The sequence below is a fragment of the Balaenoptera physalus genome (genome assembly GCF_965194825.1).
Source record: "Balaenoptera physalus genome assembly, chromosome: 12".
In the NCBI taxonomy this organism is placed as follows: domain Eukaryota; kingdom Metazoa; phylum Chordata; class Mammalia; order Artiodactyla; family Balaenopteridae; genus Balaenoptera; species Balaenoptera physalus.
The window spans coordinates 16,212,531-16,228,063 of NC_138897.1; the positions used below are offsets into that span (position 1 = coordinate 16,212,531).

A 15,533-nucleotide genomic window follows, 5' to 3' on the forward strand; every position below is an offset into this window, starting at 1 on the left:
TCATAAGAGCAGCTAACAGGATTGAGGGACTCCTAAGCTCCAAGCATTATTCCGTATCTTTTCCATGTATTCACTCAGTTAAACCTCACAACTCTGAATCATTACCCCCATTTTACAGATGCGAAGACAGAGGCACAAAAGGTTACGTGACTTGCCCGGTTAGCACACACAATAACTGGTGGTAGCACGATTCAAGATCACTCCAGACCCAGAGCTCTCAGGCTTTACTGCCTCTCAGGACATGGAGTGGTGGTAAGGTGACCAGGAGACAGGACAAAAGTTGGAGGGGGCGGGGGGGAGACAAACAGATCAACAATATGCGATAACTTCTCTTCATAGGTGTTCATAATCTAGATCTAACCAATTCACGGCTCTCCTTTGTTTCCCAGTTTACCAGGTGCAAACCCCACAGTTGGAAACACAATCTGAGAAGGTATCCCAGAGATACTGAACAGAATAGCAAGGGAACCCAGTGGTTTCTATGTGATCTGCGGTTCCCCGATACCCAAGTCCAGTTACTGAAATTGATTTTTTGTCCAGAGAGCTCCCTCTGGCCATGCTCGCTGACCCCTCAATTTTAATCTCTTGTACATTTTTTCACCTTCCTGCCCTTAGCAATCGTTCATTTCTCCTGCGTGAGCTCACAGAATTGCATTTGACTTGATTCTGACCTAATTTAGCCAACAAGTTCATTTTACTTTTAGCTTTCAACAGGTCTATTAGTGTGATGTTTTCTCAGAGAAATGTACATGCATTTTAAAGTGTTAGTGTCCGGGTCATGAATAAAATGTTAAAAAATTGAAATACAATTTGCAGCCACCCACTAAACACACAAACGTCCCTTGAGGAAATACCATGCGGTGTGTTTTCCACTCTTGTTTTTTACAGTCTTTTATTTTTTTAAACTATGGTACAATACACATAACATAAAATTTACCATCAGTGACATTCAGTCCATTTACACTGTTGTACAACCGTCACCACTAGCCAGTTGCTGAGCATTTTCATCACCCCTAAAGGAAACGCTGTACCCCTTAGGCAGCCACTCCCCATGTGCCTTCTCCCCTTCCTCTGCCAACCACCAATCTGCCTTCTGCCTCTATGAATTTACCTACTTTGGATACTTCATCTAAATGGAATCATACACTGTGTGACCTATAGTGTCTGACTTCTTTCACTTAGCATGTTTTCAAGGTTCATTCATATTGGAGCACATATCAGTACTTTGTTCCTTTTATGGCTGAATAATATTCCATTATATGGATACACAAATTTTGTTTATCCATCATCAGTTAATGGACACTTGGGTTGTTTCCACTTTTTGGCTATTGTGACTAGTGCTGCTTTGAAGGTTCACGTACAAGGTTTTCTTCAAACACCCATTCTCAATTCTTTGGGGTACTTACACAGGAGTGGAATTTCTGGGTCATCTGGTAACTTATATTTAAGTTATTGAGGAATAGTCAAAATGTTTTCTAATGCGGCTGCACCATTTTACATTCCCGCCGGCAATGTATAAGGGTTCCAATTTCCCCACATTCTCACAACACTTTCCTTTTTTAAGAAAATTATAACTGTCTTTGTAGGTTTTCCTTAGAGTCTTTTAAAAACACAAATATGATTACAGCAGTGCTTCTCAAAGTTTCACACACCCATTCTTCCCTTGGATCTTGTTAAAATACAGGTTCTGATTCAGTCGGTCACACTGAATCCGGGCTGAATTCCGGGCTTCCTTTCCCGCCCCAGGGACTTTGTGCTTTCTATCCCCTCTGCCTGGGACCCTCTGCCCCGGTTCTCACTCGGCTGCCTCTCTATCCCTCAGGCCTCCAATCAGATGCGCCCCCCATAGAGAGGCCCTCCCAGAGCCCTCTACCTAAAGCACCGGGTCTCCCTGCCCACCCAGCCCCACCAATCACACTCTCAACCCCATTTCTGTTTGTTTTGTTATTGTTGTTCCTTGTTTTTGCAGCATTTATCGATATCACAATTTGAAATTTTCTTTCTAAAAATTAGTTGGTAGTTTTATTGTCTCTCTCCCCAGATTAGAGTGTAAAACTCTACGAGCCCAAGGCCTCCTCTGTCTGGTTCACTGCTCTCTCCCTCACGCTTAGAATTGTGCTCACACATATAAGTGCACAATGAACGCTTACTGCATGAATGAATGGGTTGGTTACAGTTTCAGACCTTTCTTGCACATCTCCCTGGCTTTCAGTTGTGGCTATGCACATCCGAAATTTAACCCAGAGCAGGTGATAAATTATTACCTTAATGACAGGCCTGGAGCATCCTCCTGCATACTTCCAGATCATTTAAACAGACAAATAGCTTCAGTTTACCTCTACAGTCGTCCCTGGGTATCTGAGGGAGGTTGGTTCCAGGAACCCCACAGACACCAAAATCCAAGGATGCTCTAGTCCCTTGTCTAAAATGGCACAGTATTTGCATATAACTTATACACATCCTCCCATATACTTTAAATCATCTCTAGATACTTATAATACCTAATACAATTTAAATGCTATGTAAATAGTTGTAAATACAATGTAAATGCGATGTAAATAGTTGCCAGCAAGCAGCAAATTCAAATTTTGCTTTTTGGAATGTTCTGGAATTTTTTTCACCAAACATTTTTGATCTGCAGTTGATTGAATCGAAGGATGCAGAACTCACAGACGCAGAGGGCCAATGGTACATCCCAACCGGCGTGTTCACTGTCTCTGCTCTCAATCTACTTCCCTTCCCACCCCAGTGCTTTTATATTTGTTTACAAATACTCAGAGAAAGGAAAACAAGATGCCCCCCACCTCTGCCTGTTCCATTTCCCTCTGTAAACTCACGTGGCTGCGTGAACATAGCTGAGTCATCTCTTTGCAGTCTGAGCTTCCTGTGCCCCATCTAATAAAGCAGCACATTTTCCCCACTCGAGTGCCTTCACTGTACAAGGAAGTGTTTTCAATTTCCCTCGGTAGAGCTGGCATCTCATTTTCTCGTTTTTGCCTTTGGGCCTGAAGACTCCGAATTTCTTTGGCCCTTCTTTGGGGCCCTGCTTCTCCCTCAGCGATCTTACTTGGGTCTCACCTCCCCAGAGCATTCTGAGCTTTATTCTGTCAGATACGTTTCCTTCTTTTTTTTTTTTTTGGCAACACCACACAGCTTGTGGGATCTTATTTCCCCAACCAGGGCTTGAACTGGGCCCCGGCCGTGAAAGTGCCAAGTTCTAACCACTGGACCACCAAGGGATTCCCATAGGTGTCCTTTGGTCTTTCTCATTTTTTGTCAAAATTGGTCCTTCATTCTTTTATCATTAAAACAGCTTCCTAAATAAACATCCAATCTTCATAAATCCCATCAGCCTTTATATCTGTTTCATGGAATCCTAAGACTAGTTCCCTATGACTGTGAAACCTGTCCTTTTCCAATTTAGTGCCACATTTAAAGTGAATTCTTGGGGCTTCCCTAGTGGCGCAGTGGTTGAGAATCCGCCTGCCAATGCAGGGGACACGGGTTCGAGCCCTGGTCTGGGAAGATCCCACATGCCGCAGAGCAACTAAGCCCGTGAGCCACAACTACTGAGCCTGCGCGTCTGGAGCCTGTGCTCCGCAACAAGAGAGGCCACGATAGTGAGAGGCCCGCGCACCGCGATGAAGAGTGGCCCCCGCTTGCCACAACTAGAGAAAGCCCTCGCACAGAAACGAAGACCCAACACAGCCAAAAATAAATTAATTAACTAATTAATTATTTAAAAAAGGTGCATTCTCTTTCCATTTCCTGTCATCTACACCTGGTGGGTTTGGGCTCACTTTCCTCTCTCACACACTCAAATCCGTCCTGATGGAAGAATTAGCTCAGAAGGATGTATACCTCGGCAGACCCTGAAAACACATCGTGATGGTCTTATATTCCTGGCAAGGAGGCTAGAGTAAATCTTCACCAAAATATCTTCCTTGCTCCTTACCCTTTTCTACCTTAACCCAGAAATTCACTACTTTCTGCTTTTCTTCTTTTTCTTGACTTGGTGATTATGAGCTAAAAGGTTTCACTGCCAGTATGTCCTCAAAACTTTTCTTCACGGTGCTGTCGTCAACCATGCCATTGGCCTTGGTGATAAATCATCTTTCGTGTCACTAGCTCTCTTTCTTGTTACGGAACATCCAAGAATATACGGCACCAGAGGTACGTCCAGCTGCGTCTACATCCCTCTCAGAGTTCACGACACATTTCTGCTCGCTTACCTGCCTCCTTCACTCCCTTCACTGTGAGGTCCTTCTGTCAGACACCACATTTTATTCATCTCTGTATCGCCGGCATTTAGCATGGTGCCCACCTCACCCTTGAGTCTCAGTACATGTTTCTAGAATACTGAATAAATATACCATGACTTACAAGCCAAGAGACACAAAATCAGGGCAGGTGAAACTGTTAATAAGCCTTGAAACAGAATATAGAGTTGAGTGTGAAATGTGGTTCAGTGAACGTTTAGAGAAGAGAAGTAAATAAGGGCTCAAGAGTTGTAGAAAGCTTTATGGAGAACGTAAGACCCAAACTTGGCCATTGGGAAAAACAAAAAGAGAGGAGCCGTAAGAAATCAGCAAGGGCACTTCAATTTTCCACTGTGTCCCCCTGAGTTTTCCGAGTGGGGCTGCCTTTGTTTTTCTGCTCATCCTATCCCAGCCTCTCTCATTAGGTCGGCTGCATGCTTCCCCTCCGCCTTTACCAACCTGGCCTAAAAATCCTCTAAGGGCGCTCATCTGTGCGACCTTATCTTATTTTTTAGCCCAGCATGAGATATCAAAGACTCTGATGGACAATGCCACTTTTGTCTCTTCTTCCAAAGGTCCCTTGGGCCACTCTCCCAGCCTGGTCTGGTTACTGAGGCTGCCCCTCTGGAGAAATGAGGCTGTGGGGTAATTAGGTCATAGAAAGCACTGAAACCAGAGGATTCAGCTGGAGATAAGGCTGAAATTCATAAATAAAGATTGGCATAGCTTGAATTCAAGATAAGCTAATGTTAGACCCCTAGGCTTGGTCTAGCAGAACAGTGACAATCTATATCCTTTCTTGAAATGTTCTGCCTCCGCTGGCTTTTGAAGCATTTATTTTCTACCACTGAATCATTCAATAGCAATATAATTGTTATTTCCATTTCCCTGGTTCGACCGGGTCTGAGAGCCAGTTACCATTCCCAGTTCATTAACCGACTGGCCTTCGAATTAACAGCCCCTCCATCGGGGGTTGCCTTGGAGACAAAGCTTCCTGTGGGTAATCCAAGATTATCTAGCTCTTTATCCTGCATGTGACCCTTAATTACTTGCTAAATTAGAATGGTTTTCTGAAAATCACAAGCGGAGGTTAATATGTTCTTCCAGAGCTGGTCAAGCTAAGATGACACTGAATTCACAGGGAATTCAAGTTACATGATCCCTGAAGGCGTCTCTTTGAGGAAGAAGATGAACTCTCCCACTGGGAGGCACTGCCCCCCCATAAAGCCCCTGTCACTCACTGTTCCTCTGCCTGCTTTTCGAGTTGCCGTTTAATCTCCTCCGGACAATTCGCTATGTCAATATTGAGCAGATTCATTCTGGTGCAGGAGGCTGCACCCATTTGTCTTTGATAACTCATGCTTTCAATTTAAGTACATATTTTTATCATAACTGCAGATTTTTGCTCTATGCATTTACACAATTACAAGGCTTCATGGACCAGTTATGGACAAGCAAGGGAATGGAAGAAACTATTTTTAAAAAAACAAAGTAAACACTTTGGGGGAGAACGTTGGGGCCCTGTAGTATTTTCCCTAACATTATACAGGCCTCAAAGCAAGATTAGTGGAAAGGAGGGACTCTTAGAATGCACCTAATGGGCTGCCTCTTGAAATGGCTCTGGAAATAAGTAAAATATGAGTAAGTGCAGGTATTGAATGAGATTTGTCATGAAAGCATACATTTAGCATTACTAGGTTTTTATTCATTTAGACTATAATGAAATTATTGAGTGTAGTTCCAGAAGATTAAAAAAAAACTGTCTTAAAACCTTAAATATTATTAATAGTCCTCAACATTAAAGTATCAAACTCAAAAGAGTACAGAGCCTGGAATCTCAGAGGCACCCATCCAAAAAGTGTTTAGGAAATTGAACTGGATTGAATTAGAAATAAACATCATTGGTGATTCGGCACCTCAAAAAATTCATTCAGATTCTGAAGGCGTTGTCTGCAAACTGCTGAAATCCTAGTCTATCAGAATGCTTGACTGATTACATATACAGCTTTGTGTGTTCATGATTATATTCCTCAGCTGTGTATCGCCTTTAAACATATTTAAGCATCTATTGTGTATAAGGCATCGTGCAGCCCTCATTCTGTTCAACTGTAGTAGTCAGAGTAGGAATTATTAAAAAGGTTATATGAGAATCATTTAATTACATTTGTTCATAGCTTAATCATGGTATGTGGGGAAAAACCAGGAAATTGACTTTGACTATGGTACCTTCAATAAGCCATCAGAGTGATTTGCTTTTAGAGAGGTTTGGTAAATCTTGGAGTGGTTACCCATGGAAACTGAGATTTTCTCTGACAGTGTTTTAAAGTAGTTTTGTTCAAGACTTATGGTTGCCAAGGGGGAGGGGAGAGTGGGGATATGGGATGGATTAGGAGTTTGGGATTAGCAGATGCAAACTATTATACAGAGAATGGATAAACAAGGTCCTACTGTATAGCACAGGGAACTATATCCAATATCCTGTGACCAACCACAATGGAAAAGAATATGAAAAAGAATATATATATGTATAACTGAGTCACTTTGCTGTACAGCCGAAATTAACACATTGTAAATCAACTATACTTCAATAAAATAAATTTTTTTAAAAAGTAGTTTTGTTCAACATTCCTTTAAGTCTGTTCCACATGACAGAAGGCCTACAGTATATTACTAAGTGTTGTGCAAAAAGGATTCTGTAATCAAATAACCTTGGGAAATGCTGAGTTAAATCAAAATTAATTGGGCTTCAGAAGTAAAGAGCTTTTATGAGCTTTTCACACTTTAAAAAATTCAAGTCTCCTAAACTTATTTGCTTGTAGAATTCTTATTCTCACAGTACCTCATAGTATCTCTTGACACCAGTGAGCTTTAAGCACACTTTGGGAAACACCTTTTTATTTTTTTCACATGCTTTGGGTAACAGGTGCAGATACAACTGATTAAAAAAAACGGAGGAATTAAACATTCCATTATCACATCCTCACATATAAAAAGGCAACCCCATTGAAAACCATCCGGAGAAGAATTTAAACAAATTGCTTTGTAGCCCTGCCTTAGCAGTTACGCACTAGCCTTGCAAAGACAAGAGTAACTCTGTAAACCAGAAGAGGTGATCCAGAAAGTAGAGCAACTGTTCTTCGTAGAGACTTGATACAGCTCCACGTTCACCTTCCTTAGAAACCTTACGTCTTGTCTACTTGTTGATTAAAAACTGATTATTGAAACTATAGTGTAATCTTGAACTGAAAACTCTTTGTTCTTACAATCATGTTATCACATCCTCCTAACTTAGATCACTCTTGCATTTTGCATCCTTAGTAATCTATAAACTCTACAAGACATTATCATGTTGTTGCTTAAACAGTGGAGACATTGTTGGTTGCCTTCCGTCTTTCATTTCAACCTTCTTCCTTCTGTCCTGATCTCCTGGCTTTGGCTAGATATTCACCCCTCACACATCTAGCCCATGTGGCTCGGGAGCCGACCCCATCTTCAGCTCCTAGGATAGACCATGATTCGTCTAGGCCAGTGATTCTCAACACGTAGTCCCCAGACAAACATCATTAGCATCACCTGGAACTTGTTAGCAATGCAAATTCTTACATCCTATCCTCAGCCTACTATGTTATCTAGAAATGTTGGGCGTGGGGCTCCCCAGGTGATTCTGAATCCCACTAAAGTTTGAGAAACATTGTTCTTAACCACACCTCCTAATCCCATGCTCTTTACCAGTAACTGAGTCAGTGCATGGTCTTCCCCTGGCTACTGTTAATGTTCCAAAGATGGACATGTAACCTAAGTGGACCTCATCAAATGAAGGGCGGAAATTTTATTCCAAGGTTGGAAGAGAGATTTTCTATGTCTCATGGAACATGAGGAAGGAACCGCCATCTTAGAACTTGGAGAGAAACCTGAGGACAAAGTCAATGCAAGGTAGGGCCACAGACATTTCCAAGATGCAGAGCAGAGACGGCTTATACCTTCCTGCACCCAGCCCTACCTACCTCTAACTTACAGTTCTGTCCAATGCCAGGTTTCCCTATTGTTTCAGCCATTTCAAATTGAGTTTTTTCATTCTTGCAGCTGAAAGCATCCCATTAAATTTTTTTTTTTTTGGCTGAGTTGGGTCTTCGTTGCTGTGCGCGGGCTTTCTCTAGTTGCGGTGAGCGGGGGCTACTTTTCGTTGCAGTGCGTGGGCTTCACTTGTTGCAGAGCACAGGCTCTAGGCCTGTGGGCTCAGTAGTTGTGGCTCGCGGGCTCTAGAGCACAGGCTCAGTAGTTGTGGTGCACGGGCTTATTTGCTCCGCGGCATGTGGGATCTTCCCAGACCACGGCTCGAACCCGTGTCCCCTGCATTGGCAGGCGGATTCTTAACCACTGTGCCACCAGGAAAGCCCCTATTAACATTTTAGAACAATTTTTTAAGCTTAAATCTGAAATCTCCCAGGAAGTTATATTCCTACTACCTTGCCTCTAGTATAGCGGAGCACTCAACACTTTTTTTATTATACCAGCAAAGCAAGTTTATTTGGGAACAGAAAACAACTGCAATTCAAGACACACAACTATAGTAAACCACACGCAAGTCCAGCAAAGAAAGGAGAAGAAACTTTTTGTTGAGGAGAAGGGAAAGTTGGGAGGGGCTGTTATAAACAGAAAGTCCACTAGAGCAGGGGTCCGCAACCCCCGGGCCACGGTCTGGTACTGGTCCATGGCCTGTTAGGAACCAGGCCGCACAGCAGGAGGTGAGTGGCGGGGCGAGTGAGCCATTCGTCTGTATTTACAGCCACTCCCCATCACCCTCACCACCGCCTGAGCTCCGCCCCCTGTGGGATCAACCTCGGCATTAGATTCTCATAGGAGCACAAACCTGTGAACTGCGCATGCGAGGGATCTAGGCTGCGAGCTCCTTATGAGAATCTAATGCCTGATGATCTGAGGTGGAGCTGAGGCGGTGATGCCAGCCCTGGGGAGCGGCTGCAAACACAGAGTATCATTAGCAGAGAGGTTTGACTGCACAGAGACCACAATAAATAAATTGCTTGCAGACTCATATCAAAACCCTATCAGTGAGTGGCAAGTGACAGTTAAGCCGCATCTGGTGGCAGGCTTTAAGTCAGAATTCAACACTTATTTTAGTCCACGCATGGCCTGCCCATTATTTTATTTACCACTTCCATCTGCGCCTCTTTCCCACACTGTGCACTTGTCTCAGTCACAGTTTTGGTAAGCCCACAAGCTAACCCTAGCCAAAATGAGTAAAAAAACAAATGTTGCTGGAGAGCTTCTTTGAAAACGGGGACGACCCAATGATGAGAGAGCAGAAGACTCTAGGGCTGCCAACAAAAAGAAAGCTGCATTTAAAAGAAAATACCAAGAGTCCTACTTAAGTTACAGGTTCATTGCAACAGGTGATTCACATTCTCCAAGCCCACTTTGTATAATATGTGGCAACCAGCTATCCAACAAAACCATGAAACCTTCAAAACTGCGCATCTATCTCAGCTTTCAAAAGAGTTTGAGCATTACTTCCCAACCACAAAAGACCCCCGAACTGGGAAGGAATGGATCTGTGACCCATTTGTGAATAAACCAGGTGAATCGACTTTGTCCGTGCTAGAAGAGGATCAACTGCTTGAGATCGCAAATGACGGTGGCCTTAAAAGTATGTTTGAGACAACTTCAGATCTCCGTACGTTCTGGATTAAAGTCACGGCGGAATATCCTGAGATTGCCACAAAAGCACTGAAAAGCCTGCTTCCATTTCCATCATCCTACCTTTGTAAAGCAGGGTTTTCTGCAGTGACAGCAACCAAAACGAGATTACAGAGTAGATGGACATAAGCAACACACTTCGGGTGTCCCTGTCTCCCGTCACCCCCAAACGGGAACATATAGTTGCAGGAAGACAAGCTCAGGGCTCCCACTGATTCTGCATTATGGTGAGTTGTATAATTACTTCATTATATATTACAGTGTAATAATAATAGAAATAAAGTGCACAATAAATGTAATGCGCTTGAATCATCCCGAAACCACCCCCCCCCCACCACGCCCGGTCCGTGGAAAAATTGTCTTCCATGAAACCGGTCCCTGGTGCCGGTTGGGGACCGCTGCACTAGAGGAAACTGGGAGTTCGAAGTATAGTGGCTTTTTTTTTTTAACATCTTTATTGGAGTATAATTGCTTTACAGTGTTGTGTTAGTTTCTGCTGTATAACAAAGTGAATCAGCTATACGTATACATATATCCCCAGATCCCCTCCCACTTGCGCCTCCCTCCCACCCCACCATCCACCCCTCTAGGTGGTCACAAAGCACCGAGCTGACCTCCCTGTGCTATGCGGCTGCTTCCCACTAGCTATCTATTTTACATTTGGTAGTGTATATATGTCCATGCCACTCTGTCACTTCGTCCCAGCTTACCCTTCCCCCTCCCCGTATCCTCAAGTCCATTCTCTACGTCTGCGTCTTTATTCCTGTCCTGCCCCAAGATTCATCAGAACCTTTTTTTTTTTTGGATTCCATATATATGGGAGCATTCATTATATTTGATGAGTAAATAGGCATAAACGCATGCATGTATGAATGGATAATCACATTCAAGGAGCAAGCAGACAATACCATTTTCATTACTCTCATCAAATACAATTGATTCAAAGTCATTATGAGATTCCACTAATGCAAGCAAAGAACTGACACATAACCGTAGTTTTAACACCATTTTTGCTGCAACTAAGTGGAATCCTTTCCAACTAGCTTAAGCAAAAATGAGGATTATCATGTCGAATTCTAAAGCTACTGAAGTGTCTCATGGACTATAGATTTCACCCCCAACTCTTTGCTAACAAGAATATGTGCCTTTGGTGAGGGGAGTGTCTGAAAGTTCCCATTTCTCTATATACTAGCCAGTATTTGATATTATCATACTGCTAAACTTTTACTAGTCTGATAACTAGGAAATGGTATCCCATTATTTTAGTTTCAATTTCTCTGATTTAATTCACGTTACTTGGGATAAATCTTAACATTTATTTCTTAGCAACTCAGACTTCCTCTTGGGGGAATGGCTTATTCTAATCTTTTTTTTTTTTTTTTTAATCGGGATGTATGTTTTTTCTTATAGATTTCAAGGAGTTCTTCTTCTGTTCTGGATACTGATCCCTTGCCAGATTTATGCATAGAAATTATATTCTTCCTGTATGTGACATTTTCTTCCACTTTGTTTAGTGTACCTTTTGTTGAATAAAAGTTTTTGTGAATTTTCAGTAGGTGAGTGTATCAATATTTCCTCTTTATGAGTTGAGCTTTTGTGTTTGTTTGAAAGAAATATTTTCCTACACTGAAGTCATAAATATATTCACTTATATTTTCCTCTAAAAGATTTATAATTTTGCTTTTTCACGTGTAGGTTTTTAATTCACCTGGAATTTAATTTTGTATAAAGTGGGAAGTTTGAAATAATATGGTTTTACTATATGCTTGCTGTTTTGGAGAGAGGAGAGGAAAAAAACCCTAATTCTGACCTAAATTGCTTAAAGCATTTTTTTGGTCTGGTGGGAGATTTGCATTGCAGGAGATTTGTTATTAACAAATTATTCTCTTTCCAGCATCATCTTGCCATGGGTGCCACAACTTTGAAAGAATTAAATAAAAAATCCTTTACTTATTGAGCTAGCCAGTAGCTGACAAAGTTTTGTTATTGCCTCACATGTCACTGAGATTTCTTTCAGTTTCCATATTGAATACGCTCCAGCATTCCAAATGTGTGCAAAAGACTTTATCTCCAGAGAACGGAGAAATAAACTCCTAAAAGCTCTGGTTCAATTCTTCTTTAATGTATAGTGGAGGGGTGCGATTATTCCCTATGTTAATGTCCCCTTTCTTTACATCGAACTTTGACTCCCAATTTAAATGTTTTGCTTAACCTCCCTTTACTGGTCTTTGTCATTTTGCATTGGGAAATCAGTATCTACAAATATTTATTCTGTGGTCAAAAATGGTTCACGATATCACAGTTCAGATAAGAACATTTTCCTCCCCTCTCCAAACATTTCTTTCTCTCTTCTTTTGCTTTCTGTTCTCCTGCCTACTATTTCTTCCCTTTTTTCCCCCCTCTTAACTTTACCTTGAATTTGTCAAAGGAATGAAAGATAATGTTTTGTCCCAATGGAAGTATAAAGGGTCATATTATGACTGACCTTTTCATATATGAAGAAAAGTTAAACAGTTCTGTTTTATGGTGAACAACATATCTTCTTTCAAGTGTCAGGCCTAATTTTACATTTACCAAGATGTAATTTACATTTTACATTTTTACCAAAATCTCACATTTTGGTAAAATTCCAAATTTAAAATTATATATTAAAGGTTGGAATGGGGTCAATTAGTCTACTTAAACATCACAGGACCAAGAAAATTATCTTCACATACACTGACTGCTTAAGACAAATATTATTTGATAGCTTATGGATACCTAACCCACACATGACATATTAATACATAGACAACCGATGTCGACACATACTGTGCCAAATATAGCATCATTCTCCCTTCTCTGTCCTAACCTAAACTGCATCCAAGGCAATTCTTACCTATATTTTATTCATTGACTGAAAGGTAACCATGAAGAAATTCAATTGCAAATTTAAATGTAATTGGCAAAGTCTTTAGCACTAACTACTATAGCATCTGTAATACAATTAAAATAGAACAAATTAGTCATATTAGCTCTGCTCTTTCCAAATCTGTGGCATGACTTTGAGGCTATTCATAAACTATCTGCTACTTACCTAAAAGATGTCGGGCAGTTTACATTACTATGAAGTCGCCAGTTCTTCAGTGTTCACTGTTCAAACCCGACTGCAACTTGGGTGTATTTTCTTACCTTGAGGAGAAAATAAGAGATGGGAAGAAGTGATGGACCGTGTTTCCTGATGAATGCAACCGTGATGTGACTGATTTAATGGGGCTGAGTTAGGCTTCTCTTCGCTATCAGTGGAAGAGGGAAAAGATGTTACCAGAATAGCTCACGTTTATTGAGACCTTACTGGGTTCCAGGCAGTGAATTCTTTCTAAAATGGAAAATTTTAAATGGCATAGGTACTGTTATTAATCTCCCTTATCTAGATGAGGAAACCAAGCTTTAGAGAGGCTAAACACCTTGCCCAAGACCACGCGCTGGGAAAACCAGGGGTCACCCCCCAGTCAGTTGACTCCAAAGCCTTTGTGCTTCATCACGGATATTTATACTTGGCGAAAACTTGGAGAAGAGCTTTTAAGATGTCCAACATGTTATTTTAGGGAAGGTAGTCAAGTACGTTAAGAGGACTGTTTCTTATACATGAAACAGCTAGCAGCAGAGTAAATGAAAACATTGGGTTAATTTCCTCTTAAATGAGTGAATGTATGTTTACCACCCAGAACAGTGCCTGATACATAGTAGCACTCAGTGCATGTGAGCTATGGTACCAGTTAGGATTGCAGGTAACAAAACCTGGAAACAATGGCTTAAATGAGTGAGAGTCTTATCTCAGAAGATAGAAGTCTGGAGATAGGCAGAACTCCCCTGCCAGAGGGGCTCAAGAAAATTGCTAAAGATGGGGTTCCTCTGGCTTCCTGGGCCATCATTCTTAATGGTCACAAGATGGCTGCTGCTGTCCGTCATTGCATACGCATTTCAGGCAGAAGGAAGGACAAACAGGGAAAAGAAAAGCCTTCATCTCATGAGGTTTTATCTTTTTACTTGGTAAGTGACTCCTTCCTCAAATATTTCTACCTACCTCTCATTAGATGCCCAGCAGGCTGGAGAAACAAGTATTTCAATACGCTGTTGTATAAAATAAGCTACAAGGATATACTGTACAACACAGAGAATATAGCCAATATTTTATAATAACTGTAAATGAAGTATAACCTTTAAAAATTGTGAATACTATACAGTATTGTACACCTGTAACTTATGTAATACTGTACATCAACTATACTTCAATAAAAACATTTTTAAAATAAAATAAATAAGCTAACATGTGCAGAGCACTTAGTGCAGTTTCTGGCATATAGTAAGCATTCATTAAGTATTTGCCATAAAGAGAAACGTTAACATTTCTTTAACATTTATTGATTTTTTCACTCTATGCAAGGCATGGAGTTAGTTCCCACAGAGATGAAAGAATTGGAGATAAACTGATTAAATCCTATGAATTGAAAACCCTGAAGAGACTGGAGCAATGACCCACAGGTACTATACAGACACTAAATGTTTGTTCCTGCTGTTACTGAGGTGGTAATGAGGAGTGTACTTTCATTTAGTTACATCTGGAGACTGAAGAATGGGGAGCCATAAATCCATATTCAACTTAAAGGTTTGATTTGAGCACTAGAAAGAGATTTAATAGTAATGGCCCATGAATCTGGAGGTAAGTTGGGAGGTCAATGAAAAATAAGTTAAAGTAATGTGGGCACGCAGCTCCTAGGGCTAATGTGGTACTCAGAGCCCACATTAAGAGCTAATGAGGAGGGGCTTCCCTGGTGGCACAGTGGTTAAGAATCCGCCTGCCAATGCAGGGGACACGGGTTCGAGCCCTGGTCCGGGAAGATCCCACATGCCGCGGAGCAACTAAGCCCGTGCGCCCCAACTACTGAGCCTGCGCTCTAGAGCCCGCGAACCACAACTACTGAGGCTGCGTGCTACAACTACGGAAGCCTGCGTGCCTAGAGCCCATGCTCCGCAACAAGAGCAGCCCCCGTAATGAGAAGCCCGCACACCGCAACAAAGAGTAGCCCCCGCTCGACGCAACTAGAGAAAGCCCGCATGCAGCAACGAAGACCCAACGCAGCCAAAAATAAAATAAATAAATAAATAAAAATTAAAAAAGAGCTAACGAGGAGAGGGGTCAAGATGGAGGAATAAGAGGACGTGAAGTTCACCTCTCCCCACAAGTACATCAAGAATACATCTACAGGGGCTTCCCTGGTGGCGCAGCGGTTGAGAGTCTGCCTGCTAATGCGGGGGACACGGGTTCGCGCCCTGGTCTGGGAGGATCCCACATGCCGCGGAGCGACTGGGCCCGTGAGCCACGGTTGCTGAGCCTGCGCATCTGGAGCCTGTGCTCCGCGGCGGGAGAGGCCACGATGGTGAGAGGCCCGCGCACCGCGATGAGGAGTGGCCCCCGCTTGCCGCAACTGGAGAGAGCCCTAGCACAGAAACGAAGACCCAACATAGCAATCAATCCATCAATCAATCAATCAATAAAAAAATAAATCTTTAAAAAAA

General features: G+C 42.0%; 1 long non-coding RNA gene across 3 annotated transcripts in view; it reads right to left on the reverse strand.

The window, feature by feature from the left end:
- Positions 1-15,533, reverse strand: part of LOC309639984 — a 92,428-nt gene that overhangs the window by 71,629 nt on the left and 5,266 nt on the right. For all 3 annotated transcript variants that reach the window (XR_014251951.1, XR_014251953.1, XR_014251954.1), the window contains exon 2: positions 13,051-13,145. This is a non-coding gene — a long non-coding RNA (uncharacterized lncRNA). The remainder of the gene's footprint in view (positions 1-13,050; positions 13,146-15,533) is intronic.